Source organism: Somniosus microcephalus, unplaced genomic scaffold, assembly GCF_052327205.1.
Source record: "Somniosus microcephalus isolate GS21.2 unplaced genomic scaffold, FLI_Smic_1.0 unresolved_chr1, whole genome shotgun sequence".
Taxonomy (NCBI): Eukaryota; Metazoa; Chordata; class Chondrichthyes; order Squaliformes; family Somniosidae; genus Somniosus; species Somniosus microcephalus.
Genome location: NW_028225179.1, coordinates 155,901,701 through 155,928,520, shown reverse-complemented (window position 1 = coordinate 155,928,520; position 26,820 = coordinate 155,901,701). Strand labels below are relative to the sequence as shown.

The 26,820-nt window shown below is 54.5% G+C and overlaps 1 pseudogene across 1 annotated transcript in view; it reads left to right on the top strand.

Annotated features, from left to right (window-relative positions):
* LOC147096297 (zinc-binding protein A33-like) overlaps positions 1-25,878 on the top strand; it is a 32,020-nt pseudogene extending 6,142 nt beyond the window's left edge. The window contains exons 4-6 of the transcript XR_015074597.1: positions 2,370-2,392; positions 2,492-2,607; positions 24,392-25,878. The product of XR_015074597.1 is annotated as a zinc-binding protein A33-like (transcript). The remainder of the gene's footprint in view (positions 1-2,369; positions 2,393-2,491; positions 2,608-24,391) is intronic.
* The last annotated feature ends 942 nt before the right edge of the window (positions 25,879-26,820 follow it).

The following is a 26,820-nucleotide window of genomic DNA, read 5'->3' as shown; positions in this document are numbered from 1 at the left end:
TGGGGGAAAAAATCGTGGAAAATCAAGATGGCGGCCACTCACCTCGGTTCAGAAGGATGAGGCCCGCCCACACACGCACCGATTGGTCGACCGGTCAGGTCACCGAAGCGTAGGATTGGTCAATCGTCGAGTCACTCGACACTCAACTGTAGGAAGACCTCGACGTCACACGGTCGCTAATGAGATGCTAATGAGCGGAACGCTGAACGTTTTTGGGATACCGCGGGCGGGATTTTTGTCCGGCCGAAACGTAAATACGCCTATGACCGGTCCGGAATCGCAAGCTTTCTTTTGAGGCGACGCGCGCGTCGGTACGCTCTGTAACTTCCAAACGTATAGAAACCAGGCGGACAGACAGACAGACAGACATCGGGACAGACAGACAGAAGAGCCGCTTTATATATATAGATATAAATAAGTATAAGTTAAAATGCAGTGTGCGATGTACAAATGAGTTATAAGTTATAGAAGTTATAAGTTAAGGTTGAGGTACAAGAGTCCTATGTGCACACAGTCCAGTGATCAAGAATGTTCTTGTGCGCTCACTGTTCATGTGATATACAATTCCAGGGTGGAGGGGAGAATGTGACTATGATATGTGGGGCAGTGCGGTTAGCAGTTCAGTAGGCGCACTGCCTGTGAGTAGAAACTGTTCTTGAACCTGCTGGTCCTGGTTCGGATGCTGCGGTACCGACGGCCAGACCGCAGGAGGGAGAACAGTTCATGCCCAGGGTGATTGGGGTCCTGGATGATGGAGCGGGCCTTGTTCCGACACCTGGTCTGGAAGATCTCCTCGATGGACGGAAGTGCACACCCGATGATCTTTTCTGCCGTCCTCACAACCCTCTGGATGGCTTTCCTGTCCTGTGCAGTGGTGTTACCATACCACACATTGACACCACCCGTCAGGATGCTCTCTATGGTGCCGCGGTAAAAGTTCACAAGCCACTGTGTGCTTATGCCACATTTCCTCAGGCACCGTAGAGGGTAGAGGTGCTGGTGTGCCTTCTTCAGCATGGCCTCAGTATTGTGGTTCCAGGCCAGGTCATCGGAGATCTGCAGTCCCAGGAATCGGAAGCAACTGACGACTTCCACTGGTGTCCCGTCTATGCTGATGGGGCGGTGGTTCACTCGGTGGCTTCTGAAGTCACCGTTAGTCTTACCAACGTTCAGGGCAAGGTTGTTGTCATTGCACCAGCTCATCAGCTGGACTATCTCATCTCTGTACTCCGTCTCGTCGTCGTTGCTTATCAGCAATTATTGTGGTGTCGTTGGCAAACTTGATCCGGTTGTTGCTGTGTATGGCTGTACAGTCATGTGTAAACAGAGAGTACAGCCAAGGACTGAGGCAGCAGCCTTGTGGCACTCCGGTGTTGAGGACCAGAGTGGATGAGGTGTTGTTCCCTATTTTCACCACTTGAGGCCTACCAGTCAGGAAATCCAGAATCCAATTGCAGATGGGGGTGCCCAGGCCTAGGTCCCTCAGTTTCAGGACCAGCTTGGAGGGAACAATAGTATTAAATGCAGAGCTGTAGTCAATGAACAACAGTCTGACGTAAGTGTCCCTCCTGTCTAGGTGTTCCAGGGCAGTGTGTAGTGTTAGGGAGATGGCATCGTCCACAGACCTGTTCGCCCTATATGCGAACTGAACCGGGTCCAAGGAGTCGGGGATGATGCTGTTTATGTGTCATGACCAGCTTTTCCAGGCACTTCATGGCTATGGATGTTAGAGCCACGGGTCGATAGTCATTGAGGCCTGTTACCTTGGTCTTCTTAGGTAACGGCACAATGGTTGTCTCCTTGAAGCACACTGGTACAACAGACTGCTGCAGTGAGATGTTAAAAATGTCCGTGAACACAGGATCCAGCTGGTCTTGAAGACACGGGGTGGAACCCCGTCTGGGCCGGCTGCCTTCCGTGCTTTCACCCTTGGTTATACTTGGCTGCGTACAATTCTGGTCACCATATTATAAAAAGAATATAGAGGCTCTGGAAAGGGTGCAGGGAAGATTCACAAGGATGATACCAGAAAAGTGAGGGTATACATATCGGGAAAGGATGGAAAGGCTGGGAGAAGGCTGAGGGGGAATAGAGGTTTATGCTGATAGTTAGATGAGGAAAGACGGGAAGAGGCTCGAGTGGAGCATAAACGGCAGCATGGACTGGTTGGGCCGAATGGCCTGTTTCAGTGCTGTATATCCGATGTTTCACTGGCGCCTTGTATATTGAAGTCCAGGTCATTGATTATATAACAAGAAGAAGCGAAAATTCAGATTATCAGCAGCTTGTAACAATCTGGGTGTAATTTCAGCTGTCACGATATCGACGCTCAGTCTCTCTCAACTCAGATTGTGTTTTATTTATTTCAGGAGGAAGTTTGTTGGACGAGGAGGTAGGACATGTTCTTTACTGAAACTCTGCACAGTTTGGTAAAACAGCTCAGAAAAGTGTTTATGGTCAATTTATAACATCAACTGTTTAATATTTACAGCAGTAGTGAGGACTATCAAGTACTGTCAGTAGCAGATGGCGCCCTGTCTATCGGAAAGTACAACGGCCCTTTACAGTACACAGCGTGGAGAGAAATGATCGACGCCATTCACCCCGGTAAAAGTCTTCTATTCCTTTACCTGATTTATAAATCCAGATGAGAAGAGCCTAAACCGGCTCTCAGACCCCAGATTAAATGATCACATTGTCAGTTGTTAATCCCCGGGAGCCTCTCCATTCTCATATTTTGCTTTCTTGTGGGTTCCTCTGGGTAAGTGGCTGAAGCCACCAGCACTGTGTGCTAAAGCAGTAAAGGGACCTGTATAACCAGAGGACTAGAGCACCAATCTCAGGATGTGAGACTGAATTTGTAGAGGAGACTGGTCCGGCCCCGGCTGGAGTTCAGAGGACGAGAGCACCAATCTCAGGGTGTGAGACTGAATTTGTAAAGGAGACTGGTCCGGCCCCAGCTGGAGTTCAGAGGACCAGAGCACCAATCTCAGGGTGTGAGACTGAATTTGTAGAGGAGACTGGTCTGGCCCCGGCTGGAGTTCAGAGGACTAGAGCACCAATCTCAGGGTGTGAGACTGAATTTGTAGAGGAGACTGGTCCGGCCCCGGCTGGAGTTCAGAGGACTAGAGCACCAATCTCAGGGTGTGAGAGTGAATTTGTAGAGGAGACTGGTCCGGCCCCGGCTGGGGTTCAGAGGAATAGGGCACCAATCTCAGGGTGTGAGACTGAATGTGTAGAGGAGACTGGTCCGGCCCTGGCTGGAGTTCAGAGGACTAGAGCACCAATCTCAGAGTGTGAGAGTGAATTTGTAGAGGAGACTGGTCCGGCCCTGGCTGGGGTTCAGAGGACTAGAGCACCAATCTCAGGGTGTGAGACTGAATTTGTAGAGGAGACTGGTCCGGCCCCGCCTGGAGTTCAGAGGACTAGAGCACCAATCTCAGGGTGAGAGTGAATTTGTAGAGGAGACTGGTCCGGCCCCGGCTGGAGTTCAGAGGACGAGAGCACCAATCTCAGGGTGAGAGTGAATTTGTAGAGGAGACTGGTCCGGCCCCGCCTGGAGTTCAGAGGACTAGAGCACCAATCTCAGGGTGTGAGAGTGAATTTGTAGAGGAGACTGGTCCGGCCCCGGCTGGAGTTCAGAGGACTAGAGCACCAATCTCAGGGTGTGAGACTGAATTTGTAGAGGAGACTGGTCCGGCCCCGGCTGGAGTTCAGAGGACTAGAGCACCAATCTCAGGGTGTGAGACTGAATTTGTAGAGGAGACTGGTCCGGCCCCGCCTGGAGTTCAGAGGACTAGAGCACCAATCTCGGGGTGTGAGACTGAATTTGTAGAGGAGACTGGTCCGGCCCTGCCTGGGGTTCAGAGGACTAGAGCACCAATCTCAGGGTGTGAGACTGAATTTGTAGAGGAGACTGGTCCGGCCCCGGCTGGAGTTCAGAGGACTAGAGCACCAATCTCAGGGTGTGAGACTGAATTTGTAGAGGAGACTGGTCCGGCCCCGGCTGGAGTTCAGAGGACTAGAGCACCAATCTCAGGGTGTGACACTGAATTTGTAGAGGAGACTGGTCCGGCCCCGGCTGGAGTTCAGAGGACTAGAGCACCAATCTCAGGCTGTGAGACTGAATTTGTAGAGGAGACTGGTCCGGCCCCGGCTGGAGTTCAGAGGACTAGAGCACCAATCTCAGGGTGTGAGACTGAATTTGTAGAGGAGACTGGTCCGGCCCCGGCTGGAGTTCAGAGGACTAGAGCACCAATCTCAGGGTGTGAGAGTGAATTTGTAGAGGAGACCGGTCCGGCCCCGGCTGGAGTTCAGAGGACTAGAGCACCAATCTCAGGGTGTGAGAGTGAATTTGTAGAGGAGACTGGTCCGGCCCCGGCTGGAGTTCAGAGGACGAGAGCACCAATCTCAGGGTGTGAGAGTGAATTTGTAGAGGAGACTGGTCCGGCCCCGGCTGGGGTTCAGAGGACTAGAGCACCAATCTCAGGGTGTGAGACTGAATTTGTAGAGGAGACTGGTCCGGCCCCGGCTGGAGTTCAGAGGACTAGAGCACCAATCTCAGGGTGAGAGTGAATTTGTAGAGGAGACTGGTCCGGCCCCGGCTGGAGTTCAGAGGACTAGAGCACCAATCTCAGGGTGTGAGACTGAATTTGTAGAGGAGACTGGTCCGGCCCCGGCTGGAGTTCAGAGGACTAGAGCACCAATCTCAGGATGTGAGACTGAATTTGTAGAGGAGACTGGTCCGGTCCCGCCTGGAGTTCAGAGGACTAGAGCACCAATCTCAGGGTGTGAGAGTGAATTTGTAGAGGAGACTGGTCCGGCCCCGGCTGGAGTTCAGAGGACTACAGCACCAATCTCAGGGTGTGAGAGTGAATTTGTAGAGGAGACTGGTCCGGCCCCGGCTGGAGTTCAGAGGACTAGAGCACCAATCTCAGGGTGTGAGACTGAATTTGTAGAGGAGACTGGTCCGGCCCCGGCTGGAGTTCAGAGGACAAGAGCACCAATCTCAGGGTGTGAGACTGAATTTGTAGAGGAGACTGGTCCGGCCCCGGCTGGAGTTCAGAGGACTAGAGCACCAATCTCAGGGTGTGAGACTGAATTTGTAGAGGAGACTGGTCCGGCCCCGGCTGGAGTTCAGAGGACTAGAGCACCAATCTCAGGGTGTGAGACTGAATTTGTAGAGGAGACTGGTCCGGCCCCGGCTGGAGTTCAGAGGACTAGAGCACCAATCTCAGGGTGTGAGAGTGAATTTGTAGAGGAGACTGGTCCGGCCCCGGCTGGAGTTCAGAGGACTAGAGCACCAATCTCAGGGTGTGAGACTGAATTTGTAGAGGAGACTGGTCCGGCCCCGGCTGGAGTTCAGAGGACTAGAGCACTAATCTCAGGGTGTGAGACTGAATTTGTAGAGGAGACTGGTCCGGCCCCGGCTGGAGTTCAGAGGACTAGAGCACCAATCTCAGGGTGTGAGAGTGAATTTGTAGAGGAGACTGGTCCGGCCCCGGCTGGAGTTCAGAGGACTAGAGCACCAATCTCAGGGTGTGAGAGTGAATTTGTAGAGACTGGTCCGGCCCCGCCTGGAGTTCAGAGGACTAGAGCACCAATCTCAGGGTGTGAGACTGAATTTGTAGAGGAGACTGGTCCGGCCCCGGCTGGAGTTCAGAGGACTAGAGCACCAATCTCAGGGTGTGAGTGTGAATTTGTAGAGGAGACCGGTCCGGCCCCGGCTGGAGTTCAGAGGACTAGAGCACCAATCTCAGGGTGTGAGACTGAATTTGTAGAGGAGACTGGTCCGGCCCCGGCTGGAGTTCAGAGGACTAGAGCACCAATCTCAGGATGTGAGACTGAATTTGTAGAGGAGACTGGTCCGGCCCCGCCTGGAGTTCAGAGGACTAGAGCACCAATCTCAGGGTGTGAGAGTGAATTTGTAGAGGAGACTGGTCCGGCCCCGGCTGGAGTTCAGAGGACTAGAGCACCAATCTCAGGGTGTGAGACTGAATTTGTAGAGGAGACTGGTCCGGCCCCGTCTGGGGTTCAGAGGACTAGAGCACCAATCTCAGGGTGTGAGACTGAATTTGTAGAGGAGACTGGTCCGGCCCCGGCTGGAGTTCAGAGGACTAGAGCACCAATCTCAGGGTGAGACTGAATTTGTAGAGGAGACTGGTCCGGCCCCGGCTGGAGTTCAGAGGACTAGAGCACCAATCTCAGGGTGTGAGACTGAATTTGTAGAGGAGACTGGTCCGGCCCCGGCTGGAGTTCAGAGGACTAGAGCACCAATCTCAGGATGTGAGACTGAATTTGTAGAGGAGACTGGTCCGGCCCCGCCTGGAGTTCAGAGGACTAGAGCACCAATCTCAGGGTGTGAGAGTGAATTTGTAGAGGAGACTGGTCCGGCCCCGGCTGGAGTTCAGAGGACTAGAGCACCAATCTCAGGGTGTGAGACTGAATTTGTAGAGGAGACTGGTCCGGCCCTGGCTGGAGTTCAGAGGACTATAGCACCAATCTCAGGGTGTGAGACTGAATTTGTGGAGGAGACTGGTCCGGCCCCGGCTGGAGTTCAGAGGACTAGAGCACCAATCTCAGGGGGTGAGACTGAATTTGTAGAGGAGACTGGTCCGGCTCCGGCTGCAGTTCAGAGGACTAGAGCACCAATCTCAGGGTGTGAGACTGAATTTGTAGAGGAGACTGGTCCGGCCCCGCCTGGAGTTCAGAGGACTAGAGCACCAATCTCAGGGTGTGAGAGTGAATTTGTCGAGGAGACTGGTCCGGCCCCGGCTGGAGTTCAGAGGACTAGAGCACCAATCTCAGGGTGTGAGAGTGAATTTGTAGAGGAGACTGGTCCGGCCCCGGCTGGAGTTCAGAGGACTAGAGCACCAATCTCAGGGTGTGAGACTGAATTTGTAGAAGAGACTGGTCCGGCCCCGCCTGGAGTTCAGAGGACTAGAGCACCAATCTCAGGGTGTGAGACTGAATGTGTAGAGGAGACTGGTCCGGCCCCGGCTGGAGTTCAGAGGACTAGAGCCCCAATCTCAGGGTGTGAGACTGAATTTGTAGAGGAGACTGGTCCGGCCCCGGCTGGAGTTCAGAGGACGAGAGCACCAATCTCAGGGTGTGAGACTGAATTTGTAGAGGAGACTGGTCCGGCCCCGGCTGGACTTCAGAGGACTAGAGCACCAATCTCAGGGTGTGAGAGTGAATTTGTAGAGGAGACTGGTCCGGCCCCGCCTGGAGTTCAGAGGACTAGAGCACCAATCTCAGGGTGTGAGACTGAATTTGTAGAAGAGACTGGTCCGGCCCCGCCTGGATTTCAGAGGACTAGAGCACCAATCTCAGGGTGTGAGACTGAATGTGTAGAGGAGACTGGTCCCGCCCCGGCTGGAGTTCAGAGGACTAGAGCCCCAATCTCAGGGTGTGAGACTGAATTTGTAGAGGAGACTGGTCCGGCCCCGGCTGGAGTTCAGAGGACGAGAGCACCAATCTCAGGGTGTGAGACTGAATTTGTAGAGGAGACTGGTCCGGCCCCGGCTGGAGTTCAGAGGACTAGAGCACCAATCTCAGGGTGTGAGAGTGAATTTGTAGAGGAGACTGGTCCGGCCCCGCCTGGAGTTCAGAGGACTAGAGCACCAATCTCAGGGTGTGAGAGTGAATTTGTAGAGGAGACTGGTCCGGCCCCGGGCTGGAGTTCAGGGGACTAGAGCACCAATCTCAGGGTGTGAGACTGAATTTGTAGAGGAGACTGGTCCGGCCCCGGCTGGAGTTCAGAGGACTAGAGCACCAATCTCAGGGTGTGAGAGTGAATTTGTAGAGGAGACTGGTCCGGCCCCGGCTGGGGTTCAGAGGAATAGGGCACCAATCTCAGGGTGTGAGACTGAATGTGTAGAGGAGACTGGTCCGGCCCTGGCTGGAGTTCAGAGGACTAGAGCACCAATCTCAGAGTGTAAGAGTGAATTTGTAGAGGAGACTGGTCCGGCCCTGGCTGGGGTTCAGAGGACTAGAGCACCAATCTCAGGGTGTGAGACTGAATTTGTAGAGGAGACTGGTCCGGCCCCGCCTGGAGTTCAGAGGACTAGAGCACCAATCTCAGGGTGAGAGTGAATTTGTAGAGGAGACTGGTCCGGCCCCGGCTGGAGTTCAGAGGACGAGAGCACCAATCTCAGGGTGAGAGTGAATTTGTAGAGGAGACTGGTCCGGCCCCGCCTGGAGTTCAGAGGACTAGAGCACCAATCTCAGGGTGTGAGAGTGAATTTGTAGAGGAGACTGGTCCGGCCCCGGCTGGAGTTCAGAGGACTAGAGCACCAATCTCAGGGTGTGAGACTGAATTTGTAGAGGAGACTGGTCCGGCCCCGGCTGGAGTTCAGAGGACTAGAGCACCAATCTCAGGGTGTGAGACTGAATTTGTAGAGGAGACTGGTCCGGCCCCGCCTGGAGTTCAGAGGACTAGAGCACCAATCTCGGGGTGTGAGACTGAATTTGTAGAGGAGACTGGTCCGGCCCTGCCTGGGGTTCAGAGGACTAGAGCACCAATCTCAGGGTGTGAGACTGAATTTGTAGAGGAGACTGGTCCGGCCCCGGCTGGAGTTCAGAGGACTAGAGCACCAATCTCAGGGTGTGAGACTGAATTTGTAGAGGAGACTGGTCCGGCCCCGGCTGGAGTTCAGAGGACTAGAGCACCAATCTCAGGGTGTGACACTGAATTTGTAGAGGAGACTGGTCCGGCCCCGGCTGGAGTTCAGAGGACTAGAGCACCAATCTCAGGCTGTGAGACTGAATTTGTAGAGGAGACTGGTCCGGCCCCGGCTGGAGTTCAGAGGACTAGAGCACCAATCTCAGGGTGTGAGACTGAATTTGTAGAGGAGACTGGTCCGGCCCCGGCTGGAGTTCAGAGGACTAGAGCACCAATCTCAGGGTGTGAGAGTGAATTTGTAGAGGAGACCGGTCCGGCCCCGGCTGGAGTTCAGAGGACTAGAGCACCAATCTCAGGGTGTGAGAGTGAATTTGTAGAGGAGACTGGTCCGGCCCCGGCTGGAGTTCAGAGGACGAGAGCACCAATCTCAGGGTGTGAGAGTGAATTTGTAGAGGAGACTGGTCCGGCCCCGGCTGGGGTTCAGAGGACTAGAGCACCAATCTCAGGGTGTGAGACTGAATTTGTAGAGGAGACTGGTCCGGCCCCGGCTGGAGTTCAGAGGACTAGAGCACCAATCTCAGGGTGAGAGTGAATTTGTAGAGGAGACTGGTCCGGCCCCGGCTGGAGTTCAGAGGACTAGAGCACCAATCTCAGGGTGTGAGACTGAATTTGTAGAGGAGACTGGTCCGGCCCCGGCTGGAGTTCAGAGGACTAGAGCACCAATCTCAGGATGTGAGACTGAATTTGTAGAGGAGACTGGTCCGGTCCCGCCTGGAGTTCAGAGGACTAGAGCACCAATCTCAGGGTGTGAGAGTGAATTTGTAGAGGAGACTGGTCCGGCCCCGGCTGGAGTTCAGAGGACTACAGCACCAATCTCAGGGTGTGAGAGTGAATTTGTAGAGGAGACTGGTCCGGCCCCGGCTGGAGTTCAGAGGACTAGAGCACCAATCTCAGGGTGTGAGACTGAATTTGTAGAGGAGACTGGTCCGGCCCCGGCTGGAGTTCAGAGGACAAGAGCACCAATCTCAGGGTGTGAGACTGAATTTGTAGAGGAGACTGGTCCGGCCCCGGCTGGAGTTCAGAGGACTAGAGCACCAATCTCAGGGTGTGAGACTGAATTTGTAGAGGAGACTGGTCCGGCCCCGGCTGGAGTTCAGAGGACTAGAGCACCAATCTCAGGGTGTGAGACTGAATTTGTAGAGGAGACTGGTCCGGCCCCGGCTGGAGTTCAGAGGACTAGAGCACCAATCTCAGGGTGTGAGAGTGAATTTGTAGAGGAGACTGGTCCGGCCCCGGCTGGAGTTCAGAGGACTAGAGCACCAATCTCAGGGTGTGAGACTGAATTTGTAGAGGAGACTGGTCCGGCCCCGGCTGGAGTTCAGAGGACTAGAGCACTAATCTCAGGGTGTGAGACTGAATTTGTAGAGGAGACTGGTCCGGCCCCGGCTGGAGTTCAGAGGACTAGAGCACCAATCTCAGGGTGTGAGAGTGAATTTGTAGAGGAGACTGGTCCGGCCCCGGCTGGAGTTCAGAGGACTAGAGCACCAATCTCAGGGTGTGAGAGTGAATTTGTAGAGACTGGTCCGGCCCCGCCTGGAGTTCAGAGGACTAGAGCACCAATCTCAGGGTGTGAGACTGAATTTGTAGAGGAGACTGGTCCGGCCCCGGCTGGAGTTCAGAGGACTAGAGCACCAATCTCAGGGTGTGAGTGTGAATTTGTAGAGGAGACCGGTCCGGCCCCGGCTGGAGTTCAGAGGACTAGAGCACCAATCTCAGGGTGTGAGACTGAATTTGTAGAGGAGACTGGTCCGGCCCCGGCTGGAGTTCAGAGGACTAGAGCACCAATCTCAGGATGTGAGACTGAATTTGTAGAGGAGACTGGTCCGGCCCCGCCTGGAGTTCAGAGGACTAGAGCACCAATCTCAGGGTGTGAGAGTGAATTTGTAGAGGAGACTGGTCCGGCCCCGGCTGGAGTTCAGAGGACTAGAGCACCAATCTCAGGGTGTGAGACTGAATTTGTAGAGGAGACTGGTCCGGCCCCGTCTGGGGTTCAGAGGACTAGAGCACCAATCTCAGGGTGTGAGACTGAATTTGTAGAGGAGACTGGTCCGGCCCCGGCTGGAGTTCAGAGGACTAGAGCACCAATCTCAGGGTGAGACTGAATTTGTAGAGGAGACTGGTCCGGCCCCGGCTGGAGTTCAGAGGACTAGAGCACCAATCTCAGGGTGTGAGACTGAATTTGTAGAGGAGACTGGTCCGGCCCCGGCTGGAGTTCAGAGGACTAGAGCACCAATCTCAGGATGTGAGACTGAATTTGTAGAGGAGACTGGTCCGGCCCCGCCTGGAGTTCAGAGGACTAGAGCACCAATCTCAGGGTGTGAGAGTGAATTTGTAGAGGAGACTGGTCCGGCCCCGGCTGGAGTTCAGAGGACTAGAGCACCAATCTCAGGGTGTGAGACTGAATTTGTAGAGGAGACTGGTCCGGCCCTGGCTGGAGTTCAGAGGACTATAGCACCAATCTCAGGGTGTGAGACTGAATTTGTGGAGGAGACTGGTCCGGCCCCGGCTGGAGTTCAGAGGACTAGAGCACCAATCTCAGGGGGTGAGACTGAATTTGTAGAGGAGACTGGTCCGGCTCCGGCTGCAGTTCAGAGGACTAGAGCACCAATCTCAGGGTGTGAGACTGAATTTGTAGAGGAGACTGGTCCGGCCCCGCCTGGAGTTCAGAGGACTAGAGCACCAATCTCAGGGTGTGAGAGTGAATTTGTCGAGGAGACTGGTCCGGCCCCGGCTGGAGTTCAGAGGACTAGAGCACCAATCTCAGGGTGTGAGAGTGAATTTGTAGAGGAGACTGGTCCGGCCCCGGCTGGAGTTCAGAGGACTAGAGCACCAATCTCAGGGTGTGAGACTGAATTTGTAGAAGAGACTGGTCCGGCCCCGCCTGGAGTTCAGAGGACTAGAGCACCAATCTCAGGGTGTGAGACTGAATGTGTAGAGGAGACTGGTCCGGCCCCGGCTGGAGTTCAGAGGACTAGAGCCCCAATCTCAGGGTGTGAGACTGAATTTGTAGAGGAGACTGGTCCGGCCCCGGCTGGAGTTCAGAGGACTAGAGCACCAATCTCAGGGTGTGAGACTGAATTTGTAGAGGAGACTGGTCCGGCCCCGCCTGGAGTTCAGAGGACTAGAGCACCAATCTCAGGGTGTGAGACTGAATTTGTAGAAGAGACTGGTCCGGCCCCGCCTGGATTTCAGAGGACTAGAGCACCAATCTCAGGGTGTGAGACTGAATGTGTAGAGGAGACTGGTCCGGCCCCGGCTGGAGTTCAGGGGACTAGAGCACCAATCTCAGGGTGTGAGACTGAATTTGTAGAGGAGACTGGTCCGGCCCCGGCTGGAGTTCAGAGGACTAGAGCCCCAATCTCAGGGTGTGAGACTGAATTTGTAGAGGAGACTGGTCCGGCCCCGGCTGGAGTTCAGAGGACGAGAGCACCAATCTCAGGGTGTGAGACTGAATTTGTAGAGGAGACTGGTCCGGCCCCGGCTGGAGTTCAGAGGACTAGAGCACCAATCTCAGGGTGTGAGAGTGAATTTGTAGAGGAGACTGGTCCGGCCCCGCCTGGAGTTCAGAGGACTAGAGCACCAATCTCAGGGTGTGAGAGTGAATTTGTAGAGGAGACTGGTCCGGCCCCGGGCTGGAGTTCAGGGGACTAGAGCACCAATCTCAGGGTGTGAGACTGAATTTGTAGAGGAGACTGGTCCGGCCCCGGCTGGAGTTCAGAGGACTAGAGCACCAATCTCAGGGTGTGAGAGTGAATTTGTAGAGACTGGTCCGGCCCCGCCTGGAGTTCAGAGGACTAGAGCACCAATCTCAGGGTGTGAGAGTGAATTTGTAGAGGAGACTGGTCCGGCCCCGGCTGGAGTTCAGAGGACTAGAGCACCAATCTCAGGGTGTGAGTGTGAATTTGTAGAGGAGACTGGTCCGGCCCCGGCTGGAGTTCAGAGGACTAGAGCACCAATCTCAGGGTGTGACACTGAATTTGTAGAGGAGACTGGTCCGGCCCCGGCTGGAGTTCAGAGGACTAGAGCACCAATCTCAGGGTGTGAGAGTGAATTTGTAGAGGAGACTGGTCCGGCCCCGGCTGGAGTTCAGAGGACTAGAGCACCAATCTCAGGGTGTGAGACTGAATTTGTAGAGGAGACTGGTCGGTGGAATAGTGGTTAGCGCTGTTGCCTCACAGCGCCAGAGACCCGGGTTCGAATCCGGCCTTGGGCGACTGTCTGTGTGAAGTTTGCACATTCTCCCCGTGTTTGCGTGGGTTTACTCCGGGTGCTCCGGTTTCCTCCCACAGTCCAAAGATGTGCGGGTTAGGTTGATTGGCTATGATAAATTGACCCTTAGTGTTAGGGGGGTTAAATACGTGGGGTTACGGGGATAGGGTGGGATATGTGTTGGTGCAGGGGTTACGGGGATCGGGTGGGATATGTGTCGGTGCAGGCTCGTTGGGCCAAAATGGCCTCTATCTGCACTGTGTGGTTTCTGTGATTTCTGTGAGACTGGTCCGGCCCCGGCTGGAGTTCAGAGGACTAGAGCACCAATCTCAGGGTGTGAGACTGAATTTGTAGAGGAGACCGGTCCGGCCCCGGCTTGAGTTCAGAGGACTAGAGCACCAATCTCAGGGTGTGAGACTGAATTTGTAGAGGAGACTGGTCCGGCCCCGGCTGGAGTTCAGAGGACCAGAGCACCAATCTCAGGGTGTGAGACTGAATTTGTAGAGGAGACTGGTCCGGCCCCGGCTGGAGTTCAGAGGACTAGAGCACCAATCTCAGGGTGTGAGAGTGAATTTGTAGAGAAGACTGTTCTGGCCCCGGCTGGAGTTCAGAGGACTAGAGCACCAATCTCAGGGTGTGAGAGTGAATTTGTAGAGGAGACTGGTCCGGCCCCGGCTGGAGTTCAGAGGACTAGAGCACCAATCTCAGGGTGTGAGAGTGAATTTGTACAGGAGACTGGTCCGGCCCCGGCTGGAGTTCAGAGGACTAGAGCACCAATCTCAGGGGGTGAGACTGAATTTGTAGAGGAGACTGGTCCGGCCCCGGCTGGAGTTCAGAGGACTAGAGCACCAATCTCAGGGGGAGGAGAGTGAATTTGTAGAGGAGACTGGTCCGGCCCCGGCTGGAGTTCAGAGGACTAGAGCACCAATCTCAGGGTGTGAGACTGAATTTGTAGAGGAGACTGGTCTGGCCCCGGCTGGAGTTCAGAGGACTAGAGCACCAATCTCAGGGGGTGAGACTGAATTTGTAGAGGAGACTGGTCCGGCTCCGGCTGGAGTTCAGAGGACTAGAGCACCAATCTCAGGGTGTGAGACTGAATTTGTAGAGGAGACTGGTCCGGCCCGGGCTGGGGTTCAGAAGACTAGAGCACCAATCTCAGGGTGTGAGAGTGAATTTGTAGAGGAGCCTGGTCCGGCCCCGGCTGGAGTTCAGAGGACTAGAGCACCAATCTCAGGGTGTGAGACTGAATTTGTGGAGGAGACTGGTCCGGCCCCGGCTGGAGTTCAGAGGACTAGAGCACCAATCTCAGGGTGTGAGAGTGAATTTGTAGAGGAGACTGGTCCGGCCCCGGCTGGAGTTCAGAGGACTAGAGCACCAATCTCAGGGTGTGAGACTGAATTTGTAGAGGAGACTGGTCCGGCCCTGGCTGGAGTTCAGAGGACTATAGCACCAATCTCAGGGTGTGAGACTGAATTTGTAGAGGAGACTGGTCCGGCCCCGGCTGGAGTTCAGAGGACTAGAGCACCAATCTCAGGGGGTGAGACTGAATTTGTAGAGGAGACTGGTCCGGCTCCGGCTACAGTTCAGAGGACTAGAGCACCAATCTCAGGGTGTGAGACTGAATTTGTAGAGGAGACTGGTCCGGCCCCGCCTGGAGTTCAGAGGACTAGAGCACCAATCTCAGGGTGTGAGAGTGAATTTGTCGAGGAGACTGGTCCGGCCCCGGCTGGAGTTCAGAGGACTAGAGCACCAATCTCAGGGTGTGAGAGTGAATTTGTAGAGGAGACTGGTCCGGCCCCGGCTGGAGTTCAGAGGACTAGAGCACCAATCTCAGGGTGTGAGACTGAATTTGTAGAAGAGACTGGTCCGGCCCCGCCTGGAGTTCAGAGGACTAGAGCACCAATCTCAGGGTGTGAGACTGAATGTGTAGAGGAGACTGGTCCGGCCCCGGCTGGAGTTCAGAGGACTAGAGCCCCAATCTCAGGGTGTGAGACTGAATTTGTAGAGGAGACTGGTCCGGCCCCGGCTGGACTTCAGAGGACTAGAGCACCAATCTCAGGGTGTGAGAGTGAATTTGTAGAGGAGACTGGTCCGGCCCCGCCTGGAGTTCAGAGGACTAGAGCACCAATCTCAGGGTGTGAGACTGAATTTGTAGAAGAGACTGGTCCGGCCCCGCCTGGAGTTCAGAGGACTAGAGCACCAATCTCAGGGTGTGAGACTGAATGTGTAGAGGAGACTGGTCCGGCCCCGCCTGGAGTTCAGAGGACTAGAGCACCAATCTCAGGGTGTGAGAGTGAATTTGTAGAGGAGACTGGTCCGGCCCCGGGCTGGAGTTCAGGGGACTAGAGCACCAATCTCAGGGTGTGAGACTGAATTTGTAGAGGAGACTGGTCCGGCCCCGGCTGGAGTTCAGAGGACTAGAGCACCAATCTCAGGGTGTGAGAGTGAATTTGTAGAGACTGGTCCGGCCCCGCCTGGAGTTCAGAGGACTAGAGCACCAATCTCAGGTTGTGAGAGTGAATTTGTAGAGGAGACTGGTCCGGCCCCGGCTGGTGTTCAGAGGACTAGAGCACCAATCTCAGGGTGTGACACTGAATTTGTAGAGGAGACTGGTCCGGCCCCGGCTGGAGTTCAGAGGACTAGAGCACCAATCTCAGGGTGTGAGAGTGAATTTGTAGAGGAGACTGGTCCGGCCCCGGCTGGAGTTCAGAGGACTAGAGCACCAATCTCAGGGTGTGAGACTGAATTTGTAGAGGAGACTGGTCGGTGGAATAGTGGTTAGCGCTGTTGCCTCACAGCGCCAGAGACCCGGGTTCGAATCCGGCCTTGGGCGACTGTCTGTGTGAAGTTTGCACATTCTCCCCGTGTTTGCGTGGGTTTACTCCGGGTGCTCCGGTTTCCTCCCACAGTCCAAAGATGTGCGGGTTAGGTTGATTGGCTATGATAAATTGACCCTTAGTGTTAGGGGGATTAAATACGTGGGGTTACGGGGATAGGGTGGGATATGTGTTGGTGCAGGGGTTACGGGGATCGGGTGGGATATGTGTCGGTGCAGGCTCGTTGGGCCAAAATGGCCTCTATCTGCACTGTGTGGTTTCTGTGATTTCTGTGAGACTGGTCCGGCCCCGGCTGGAGTTCAGAGGACTAGAGCACCAATCTCAGGGTGTGAGAGTGAATTTGTAGAGGAGACTGGTCCGGCCCCGGCTGGAGTTCAGAGGACTAGAGCACCAATCTCAGGGTGTGAGAGTGAATTTGTAGAGAAGACTGGTCTGGCCCCGGCTGGAGTTCAGAGGACTAGAGCACCAATCTCAGGGTGTGAGACTGAATTTGTAGAGGAGACTGGTCCGGCCCCGGCTGGAGTTCAGAGGACTAGAGCACCAATCTCAGGGTGTGAGACTGAATTTGTAGCGGAGACTGGTCTGGCCCCGGCTGGAGTTCAGAGGACTAGAGCACCAATCTCAGGGTGTGAGAGTGAATTTGTACAGGAGACTGGTCCGGCCCCGGCTGGAGTTCAGAGGACTAGAGCACCAATCTCAGGGTGTGAGAGTGAATTTGTAGCGGAGACTGGTCTGGCCCCGGCTGGAGTTCAGAGGACTAGAGCACCAATCTCAGGGTGTGAGAGTGAATTTGTAGCGGAGACTGGTCCGGCCCCGGCTGGAGTTCAGAGGACTAGAGCACCAATCTCAGGGTGTGAGACTGAATTTGTAGCGGAGACTGGTCCGGCCCCGGCTGGAGTTCAGAGGACTAGAGCACCAATCTCAGGGGGTGAGACTGAATTTGTAGAGGAGACTGGTCCGGCCCCGGCTGGAGTTCAGAGGACTAGAGCACCAATCTCAGGGTGTGAGACTGAATTTGTAGAGGAGACTGGTCCGGCTCCGGCTGGAGTTCAGAGGACTAGAGCACCAATCTCAGGGTGTGAGACTGAATTTGTAGAGGAGACTGGTCCGGCCCGGGCTGGGGTTCAGAAGACTAGAGCACCAATCTCAGGGTGTGAGAGTGAATTTGTAGAGGAGCCTGGTCCGGCCCCGGCTGGAGTTCAGAGGACTAGAGCACCAATCTCAGGGTGTGAGACTGAATTTGTGGAGGAGACTGGTCCGGCCCCGGCTGGAGTTCAGAGGACTAGAGCACCAATCTCAGGGTGTGAGAGTGAATTTGTAGAGGAGACTGGTCTGGCCCCGGCTGGAGTTCAGAGGACGAGAGCACCAATCTCAGGATGTGAGACTGAATTTGTAGAGGAGACTGGTCCGGCCCCGCCTGGAGTTCAGAGGACTAGAGCACCAATCTCAGGGTGTGAGAGTGAATTTGTAGAGGAGACTGGTCCGGCCCCGGCTGGAGTTCAGAGGACTAGAGCACCAATCTCAGGGTGTGAGAGTGAATTTGTAGAGGAGACTGGTCCGGTCCCGGCTGGAGTTCAGAGGACTAGAGCACCAATCTCAGGGTGTGAGAGTGAATTTGTAGAGGAGACTGGTCCGGCCCCGGCTGGAGTTCAGAGGACTAGAGCACCAATCTCAGGGTGTGAGACTGAATTTGTCGAGGAGACTGGTCCGGCCCCGGCTGGAGTTCAGAGGACTGGAGCACCAATCTCAGGGTGTGAGACTGAATTTGTAGAGGAGACTGGTCCGGCCCCGGCTGGAGTTCAGAGGACTAGAGCACCAATCTCAGGGTGTGAGAGTGAATTTGTAGAGGAGACTGGTCCGGCCCCGGCTGGAGTTCAGAGGACTAGAGCACCAATCTCAGGATGTGAGACTGAATTTGTAGAGGTGACTGGTCCGGCCCCGCCTGGAGTTCAGAGGACGAGAGCACCAATCTCAGGGTGTGAGAGTGAATTTGTAGAGGAGACTGGTCCGGCCCCGGCTGGAGTTCAGAGGACTAGAGCACCAATCTCAGGGTGTGAGAGTGAATTTGTAGAGGAGACTGGTCCGGTCCCGGCTGGAGTTCAGAGGACTAGAGCACCAATCTCAGGGTGTGAGAGTGAATTTGTAGAGGAGACTGGTCCGGCCCCGGCTGGAGTTCAGAGGACTAGAGCACCAATCTCAGGGTGTGAGACTGAATTTGTAGAGGAGACTGGTCCGGCCCCGGCTGGAGTTCAGAGGACTAGAGCACCAATCTCAGGGTGTGAGACTGAATTTGTAGAGGAGACTGGTCCGGCCCTGGCTGGAGTTCAGAGGACTATAGCACCAATCTCAGGGTGTGAGACTGAATTTGTAGAGGAGACTGGTCCGGCCCCGGCTGGAGTTCAGAGGACTAGAGCACCAATCTCAGGGGGTGAGACTGAATTTGTAGAGGAGACTGGTCCGGCTCCGGCTACAGTTCAGAGGACTAGAGCACCAATCTCAGGGTGTGAGACTGAATTTGTAGAGGAGACTGGTCCGGCCCCGCCTGGAGTTCAGAGGACTAGAGCACCAATCTCAGGGTGTGAGAGTGAATTTGTCGAGGAGACTGGTCCGGCCCCGGCTGGAGTTCAGAGGACTAGAGCACCAATCTCAGGGTGTGAGAGTGAATTTGTAGAGGAGACTGGTCCGGCCCCGGCTGGAGTTCAGAGGACTAGAGCACCAATCTCAGGGTGTGAGACTGAATTTGTAGAAGAGACTGGTCCGGCCCCGCCTGGAGTTCAGAGGACTAGAGCACCAATCTCAGGGTGTGAGACTGAATGTGTAGAGGAGACTGGTCCGGCCCCGGCTGGAGTTCAGAGGACTAGAGCCCCAATCTCAGGGTGTGAGACTGAATTTGTAGAGGAGACTGGTCCGGCCCCGGCTGGACTTCAGAGGACTAGAGCACCAATCTCAGGGTGTGAGAGTGAATTTGTAGAGGAGACTGGTCCGGCCCCGCCTGGAGTTCAGAGGACTAGAGCACCAATCTCAGGGTGTGAGACTGAATTTGTAGAAGAGACTGGTCCGGCCCCGCCTGGAGTTCAGAGGACTAGAGCACCAATCTCAGGGTGTGAGACTGAATTTGTAGAGGAGACTGGTCCGGCCCCGGCTGGAGTTCAGAGGACTAGAGCACCAATCTCAGGGTGTGAGACTGAATGTGTAGAGGAGACTGGTCCGGCCCCGCCTGGAGTTCAGAGGACTAGAGCACCAATCTCAGGGTGTGAGAGTGAATTTGTAGAGGAGACTGGTCCGGCCCCGGGCTGGAGTTCAGGGGACTAGAGCACCAATCTCAGGGTGTGAGACTGAATTTGTAGAGGAGACTGGTCCGGCCCCGGCTGGAGTTCAGAGGACTAGAGCACCAATCTCAGGGTGTGAGAGTGAATTTGTAGAGACTGGTCCGGCCCCGCCTGGAGTTCAGAGGACTAGAGCACCAATCTCAGGTTGTGAGAGTGAATTTGTAGAGGAGACTGGTCCGGCCCCGGCTGGAGTTCAGAGGACTAGAGCACCAATCTCAGGGTGTGACACTGAATTTGTAGAGGAGACTGGTCCGGCCCCGGCTGGAGTTCAGAGGACTAGAGCACCAATCTCAGGGTGTGAGAGTGAATTTGTAGAGGAGACTGGTCCGGCCCCGGCTGGAGTTCAGAGGACTAGAGCACCAATCTCAGGGTGTGAGACTGAATTTGTAGAGGAGACTGGTCGGTGGAATAGTGGTTAGCGCTGTTGCCTCACAGCGCCAGAGACCCGGGTTCGAATCCGGCCTTGGGCGACTGTCTGTGTGAAGTTTGCACATTCTCCCCGTGTTTGCGTGGGTTTACTCCGGGTGCTCCGGTTTCCTCCCACAGTCCAAAGATGTGCGGGTTAGGTTGATTGGCTATGATAAATTGACCCTTAGTGTTAGGGGGATTAAATACGTGGGGTTACGGGGATAGGGTGGGATATGTGTTGGTGCAGGGGTTACGGGGATCGGGTGGGATATGTGTCGGTGCAGGCTCGTTGGGCCAAAATGGCCTCTATCTGCACTGTGTGGTTTCTGTGATTTCTGTGAGACTGGTCCGGCCCCGGCTGGAGTTCAGAGGACTAGAGCACCAATCTCAGGGTGTGAGAGTGAATTTGTAGAGGAGACTGGTCCGGCCCCGGCTGGAGTTCAGAGGACTAGAGCACCAATCTCAGGGTGTGAGAGTGAATTTGTACAGGAGACTGGTCCGGCCCCGGCTGGAGTTCAGAGGACTAGAGCACCAATCTCAGGGTGTGAGAGTGAATTTGTAGAGGAGACTGGTCCGGCCCCGGCTGGAGTTCAGAGGACTAGAGCACCAATCTCAGGGGGTGAGACTGAATTTGTAGAGGAGACTGGTCCGGCCCCGGCTGGAGTTCAGAGGACTAGAGCACCAATCTCAGGGTGTGAGAGTGAATTTGTAGAGGAGACTGGTCCGGCCCCGGCTGGAGTTCAGAGGACTAGAGCACCAATCTCAGGGTGTGAGAGTGAATTTGTAGAGGAGACTGGTCTGGCCCCGGCTGGAGTTCAGAGGACTAGAGCACCAATCTCAGGGTGTGAGACTGAATTTGTAGAGGAGACTGGTCTGGCCCCGGCTGGAGTTCAGAGGACTAGAGCACCAATCTCAGGGGGTGAGACTGAATTTGTAGAGGAGACTGGTCCGGCTCCGGCTGGAGTTCAGAGGACTAGAGCACCAATCTCAGGGTGTGAGACTGAATTTGTAGAGGAGACTGGTCCGGCCCGGGCTGGGGTTCAGAAGACTAGAGCACCAATCTCAGGGTGTGAGAGTGAATTTGTAGAGGAGCCTGGTCCGGCCCCGGCTGGAGTTCAGAGGACTAGAGCACCAATCTCAGGGTGTGAGACTGAATTTGTGGAGGAGACTGGTCCGGCCCCGGCTGGAGTTCAGAGGACTAGAGCACCAATCTCAGGGTGTGAGAGTGAATTTGTAGAGGAGACTGGTCTGGCCCCGGCTGGAGTTCAGAGGACGAGAGCACCAATCTCAGGATGTGAGACTGAATTTGTAGAGGAGACTGGTCCGGCCCCGCCTGGAGTTCAGAGGACTAGAGCACCAATCTCAGGGTGTGAGAGTGAATTTGTAGAGGAGACTGGTCCGGCCCCGGCTGGAGTTCAGAGGACTAGAGCACCAATCTCAGGGTGTGAGAGTGAATTTGTAGAGGAGACTGGTCCGGTCCCGGCTGGAGTTCAGAGGACTAGAGCACCAATCTCAGGGTGTGAGAGTGAATTTGTAGAGGAGACTGGTCCGGCCCCGGCTGGAGTTCAGAGGACTAGAGCACCAATCTCAGGGTGTGAGACTGAATTTGTCGAGGAGACTGGTCCGGCCCCGGCTGGAGTTCAGAGGACTGGAGCACCAATCTCAGGGTGTGAGACTGAATTTGTAGAGGAGACTGGTCCGGCCCCGGCTGGAGTTCAGAGGACTAGAGCACCAATCTCAGGGTGTGAGAGTGAATTTGTAGAGGAGACTGGTCCGGCCCCGGCTGGAGTTCAGAGGACTAGAGCACCAATCTCAGGATGTGAGACTGAATTTGTAGAGGTGACTGGTCCGGCCCCGCCTGGAGTTCAGAGGACGAGAGCACCAATCTCAGGGTGTGAGAGTGAATTTGTAGAGGAGACTGGTCCGGCCCCGGCTGGAGTTCAGAGGACTGGAGCACCAATCTCAGGGTGTGAGAGTGAATTTGTAGAGGAGACTGGTCCGGTCCCGGCTGGAGTTCAGAGGACTAGAGCACCAATCTCAGGGTGTGAGAGTGAATTTGTAGAGGAGACTGGTCCGGCCCCGGCTGGAGTTCAGAGGACTAGAGCACCAATCTCAGGGTGTGAGACTGAATTTGTAGAGGAGACTGGTCTGGCCCCGGCTGGAGTTCAGAGGACTAGAGCACCAATCTCAGGGTGTGAGACTGAATTTGTAGAGGAGACTGGTCCGGCCCCGGCTGGAGTTCAGAGGACTAGAGCACCAATCTCAGGATGTGAGACTGAATTTGTAGAGGAGACTGGTCCGGCCCTGGCTGGAGTTCAGAGGACTAGAGCACCAATCTCAGGGTGTGAGACTGAATTTGTAGAGGAGACTGGTCCGGCCCCGGCTGGAGTTCAGAGGACTAGAGCACCAATCTCAGGGGGTGAGACTGAATTTGTAGAGGAGACTGGTCCGGCTCCGGCTGGAGTTCAGAGGACTAGAGCACCAATCTCAGGGTGTGAGACTGAATTTGTAGAGGAGACTGGTCCGGCCCGGGCTGGGGTTCAGAGGACTAGAGCACCAATCTCAGGGTGTGAGAGTGAATTTGTAGAGGAGACTGGTCCGGCCCTGGCTGGACTTCAGAGGACTAGAGCACCAATCTCAGGGTGTGAGACTGAATTTGTAGAGGAGACTGGTCCGGCCCCGGCTGGAGTTCAGAGGACTAGAGCACCAATCTCAGGGTGTGAGAGTGAATTTGTAGAGGAGACTGGTCCGGCCCCGCCTGGAGTTCAGAGGACGAGAGCACCAATCTCAGGGTGTGAGACTGAATTTGTAGAGGAGACTGGTCCGGCCCCTGGCTGGAGTTCAGAGGACTAGAGCACCAATCTCAGGGTGTGAGAGTGAATTTGTAGAGGAGACTGGTCCGACCCCGGCTGGAGTTCAGAGGACTAGAGCACCAATCTCAGGGTGTGAGACTGAATTTGTAGAGGAGACTGGTCTGGCCCCGGCTGGAGTTCAGAGGACTAGAGCACCAATCTCAGGGTGTGAGACTGAATTTGTAGAGGAGACTGGTCCGGCCCCGGCTGGAGTTCAGAGGACTAGAGCACCAATCTCAGGGGGTGAGAGTGAATTTGTAGAGGAGACTGGTCCGGCCCCAGCTGGAGTTCAGAGGACTAGAGCGCCAATCTCAGGGTGTGAGACTGAATTTGTAGAGGAGACTGGTCCGGCCCCGGCTGGGGTTCAGAGGACTAGAGCACCAATCTCAGGGTGTGAGACTGAATTTGTAGAGGAGACTGGTCCGGCCCCGGCTGGAGTTCTGGGTAACATTTTGATCAACATATCAGGAAGACCTGCGGCCATTGGAGAGCTTGCGGTAAAAGGCAACTAATCTGATAGGTCGGTTTAGGCACCTTAGTCAAGAGGAGAGGCTGCAGAATCTGGGAGTCTTTGTACTGGATAAGGGAGGGCTTGGGGTGATCTTACTGAAGTTTTCAAGATCTGAAACTGCATAGAGACGATACACATCCATGGGTTTAACACATTAACAATGTCAGCAACATATTAGGGATAACCTCAAGAAGGTTGAGGGTAGGTTTAATGGAGGTACTAAAATTGTGAGGGATTTTGATGGAGCAGATGAGGAGAACCTGTTTCCTTTGCCAAGTTGGTCTGTAACCAGAGGTCATTGATTTAAAATAATTGGCAGAAGAACTAGAGTGGAAATGAGGAGAAATTGTTTCCCACAGAGGGTTGTTAAGATGTGGAAAGCGCTGTGTGACAGGGTGGTGGAAGCAGATTGCACAGCAACTCTCAAAAGGCACGGACATGGACTGGGAGAGCACTAAAAGCTGGGCTGTGGGCCTGAATTGGACAGCTCTTTCAAAGAGCCGGCACAGGCATGATAGGCCGAATGGCCTCCTCCTGTGATGTAAGATTCTATGGTTCTAGTCCAACCGGTAATTGGGTTGGTTGATTTTTCAGGTGTCCGGGGCAGTCTCTCATCTCCCCCCCCCACTGTCTCCAGTGGTTTGCTGGCCTTTATCTACGAGTTGGGGATGAAAACGATGTAAATCGACCTCCAGGACGTAAACCCTGGAGTGGCAGCAGATTCCATTTTTCAATTTCAATTTTTATTTGCCATATGTAACCAGTACAAGTACAAATACAATGGAATGCTTACTCCCCGTAGGGACGCGTCAGCTATTTATACAGCGCCGCGTTCAGAAAGTCAATACAATGGCTTCCATTGGCAGTGGGAGCACGATGTCCCTCAGCCGCTCCGTCCTCCTCGGCACCGCGGCCTCCTCCTCACTGTTGCCAGCTCCAAGTGGTGGCCTGCTTTCCCACTCATGATCCGACCTCTGGCTGCCATGCCCGGCTCCCCTCCTCCCAGTCGGACTGCGAGCTTCCCGCCATGGAGCTGCCGGCCGACATGTTGCAGCGGGTCGTCATGGCTGCTGCTTGTTGCGCTGCGCTGCCTCCGCCCGACTCGCCGAACACATCGTCGGGATGTGAATGCTCCGGTCGCCGCGGCCTCCTCCTCACCATCGCCGGCTCCACGGTCCGACGGCCCGGGGCCTGCTTCTCCCTCTCACTGTACGGCCTCTGGCCACCATGCTCGGCTCCCCTCCTCCCAGTCGGAATTCCTTCTTGCCGAGGAGCTGCCGGCCGACGTGCTCCAGTGGGTCGATGTGGCTGCTGCTGCTCACCGCGCTGCGCTGCGCTGCCTCTGCCCGACTTGCCGAGCACTTCGCTCCGGTTGCGGGAGCGAGCGGCGAGAGCTGGCCGCCCGAAGCAGGGAGCGCGATCTCAGCACCGGGCCAACACAGCCGCCATCTTGAGCATGAACATAACCCAGAGCCTGGGTGGTCACTTTAAAAAGGAAAGTGTTTGAATAAATCACAGCAAGAAACTAAATCACTGACTGTGTTATTTTAACTTTCCCCCAGCTCCAGCCTCTCTGACTCTGGATCCGAAAACAGCGAATCCCTGGCTCATCCTGTCTGAGGATCGGACCAATGTGAGAATCGGAGACAAACAGCAGCCGCTCCCTGACACCCCGGAGAGGTTTGATTACTTGCCCTTTGTTCTGGGATCGGAGGGATTCACATCAGGGAGACACTACTGGGAGGTGGAGGTGGGGAACAAGAATGAGTGGATTGTGGGAGTGGCCCGAGAGTCTGCCGGGAGGAAAGGAAGAGTCGACCTGAGACCGGATACTGGACTGTGTGGCTGTTCCCTGGAAGAGGCTATTTAGCCAACACCGCTACCTTTTCCACCCCCCTCACCCCGAGTGTGGATCCCCGGAAGATCGGGGTGTACCTGGACTATGAGGGCGGACAGGTGTCATTTTACAATGCGGACAACATGTCCCATCTCCACACTTTCACCCACACTTTCACTGAGAGAATCTTTCCCTTCTTCCATCCGGGATCGAATGATGACGGGGAAAACTCCGCCCCGCTGACAATCTGCGGGGTTAAAGGTCACTAACAGGTCCATCCCATAATCTCACCCTGCCTCCTGCCAGCTGCAAACTGATGGGCGTCGGTCTCAGTCACAGGTGGTGCGGATGGTCCAAATGTCACCTGAGGTCAGGGCGGCGACAATCGAGTGACAATGTCTTGTTGGTGAGATTTGTTTGTTTAATCGGTGCAGGGGAACAAACTCATGGCAACTGCTCCAGAGACTCCTGTAAAATTAAATAAAAACCTCAAGAACATCGAGAATCATCGGGGCCCAGAGACAGAGGAGAATTAAAACACGGGCAGAAATACACCAAGGGAACCACAGACTCCAGCTGGGAAGTTAAAGGTAAAGAGGGGCAGGGGAGAGGAACTAGGGTGAGATAGAACACCAGTGGGAAGGACATGACAAAGGGACCATCCGAGACACGGCAAATTAAATAATACCCAAGGGAAGGAAAAAGTAAAAGGGGCACCAGATAGAAGTGAAATCAAAAGGGAACAGGAGGGAGTGTCAGAAACATGGGAAAACCCAGGGGCTGGAAATGATCAGAACATTCAAGCGTGTGGAGTGTTTAGAATAGAGAGTGGACAAGGTCATCACCTGTGGAGAGAGAAGACAGGTTAACATTCCGGGAATACACCCTGCATCGGAACTGGGAACTGAAAGATCAGCAAGGGCCTGTGTAGGGCTGGGGAATAGAAGGAGGGGGAGAGAAGAAACAAATGGATGGTGAATTGTAGAGAGGAACTGACTGGGTGGAATGAGCTGTGAGCTGCAGGAACCCGGTGACCTTCCTGCCTGTAATGTTGCTCCACAGGCGGAAGGTGGCGCTACATGGCGGTGTTTGAGATGAATTAGTGCAACACCTCTGCTGCCCAGCGCTGTTATTAAACTGCACCATAGAAGCGGCATTTATTAAACACACAGCGATTCGGGGCTTAATTACACCCCCGAAGCATGAACTAAACGTGTTGTTTTGCTTTATTTGCACCTTGCTCCAGACTCTGGATCCTTACTTTACCCATTCCTGGAATTTAGAAAGTTAATCGGTGACTTGATTGACATTTTCAAGATATTAAGGGGAACTGATAGGGTAGAGGGTAGATGGAGAGAAATTACTCCTGCTGCTTGGGGAATCTAGGACTAGGGGCATAGTCTAAAAATTGGAGCCAGATCTTTCAGGAGTGAAATTAGGAAACACTTCTACACACAAAGGGTGGTAGAATTTTGGAACTCTCTTCCGCAATTGCTGCTGTTAATTGTTAATTTTAATCCTGAGATTGATAGATTTTTGTTAACCAAAGGTATTAAGCGATATGGGCCAAAGGCGGGTGTATGGAGTTAGGTCACAGATCAGCCATGATCTCATTGAATGGTGGAACAGGCTCGAGGGGCTGAATGGCCTCTTCCTGTTCCTATCCTGAACTGATCGGGCCAATTTTAAGAGCCCCCGCCTGGTGTAACCGGAGTGAGAGTCGCCTGGAAATGGCAATAAAGTTTACACTGGCACTTCAGCCATCTCCACCTTGGGTAGGGTCCTGAGATGGGCAGCGGGAATGCCCGCCTGTTTCAGGGGGAAACAACGTCATTTGCAAACCAGGGTCCCGTGAAGTACAGAGGACCCGGATTGTAATTTTCAGATACAAATGGGCGGAGTGTGGGCGCGTTGAGCGACCGAACCAGCTGCTCTTCAAACACCCGCTGGAGGCCGCTCGGAAATCAGACAAAGTTTCTTCTCATTTTTTTAACAGATCTCTGTCGATCCTAAAATCTACAGCTTAAAAAAACATATTCCTGGCATCACTTAACCATTACTTTCTGGTTTACTTCATTTTATGCACTTATTTTCAATCATCCTCATTTTCCGCTCCCTTCAAGTCCGTTTCTTTTTTTTCATAGAAGCGCAAAC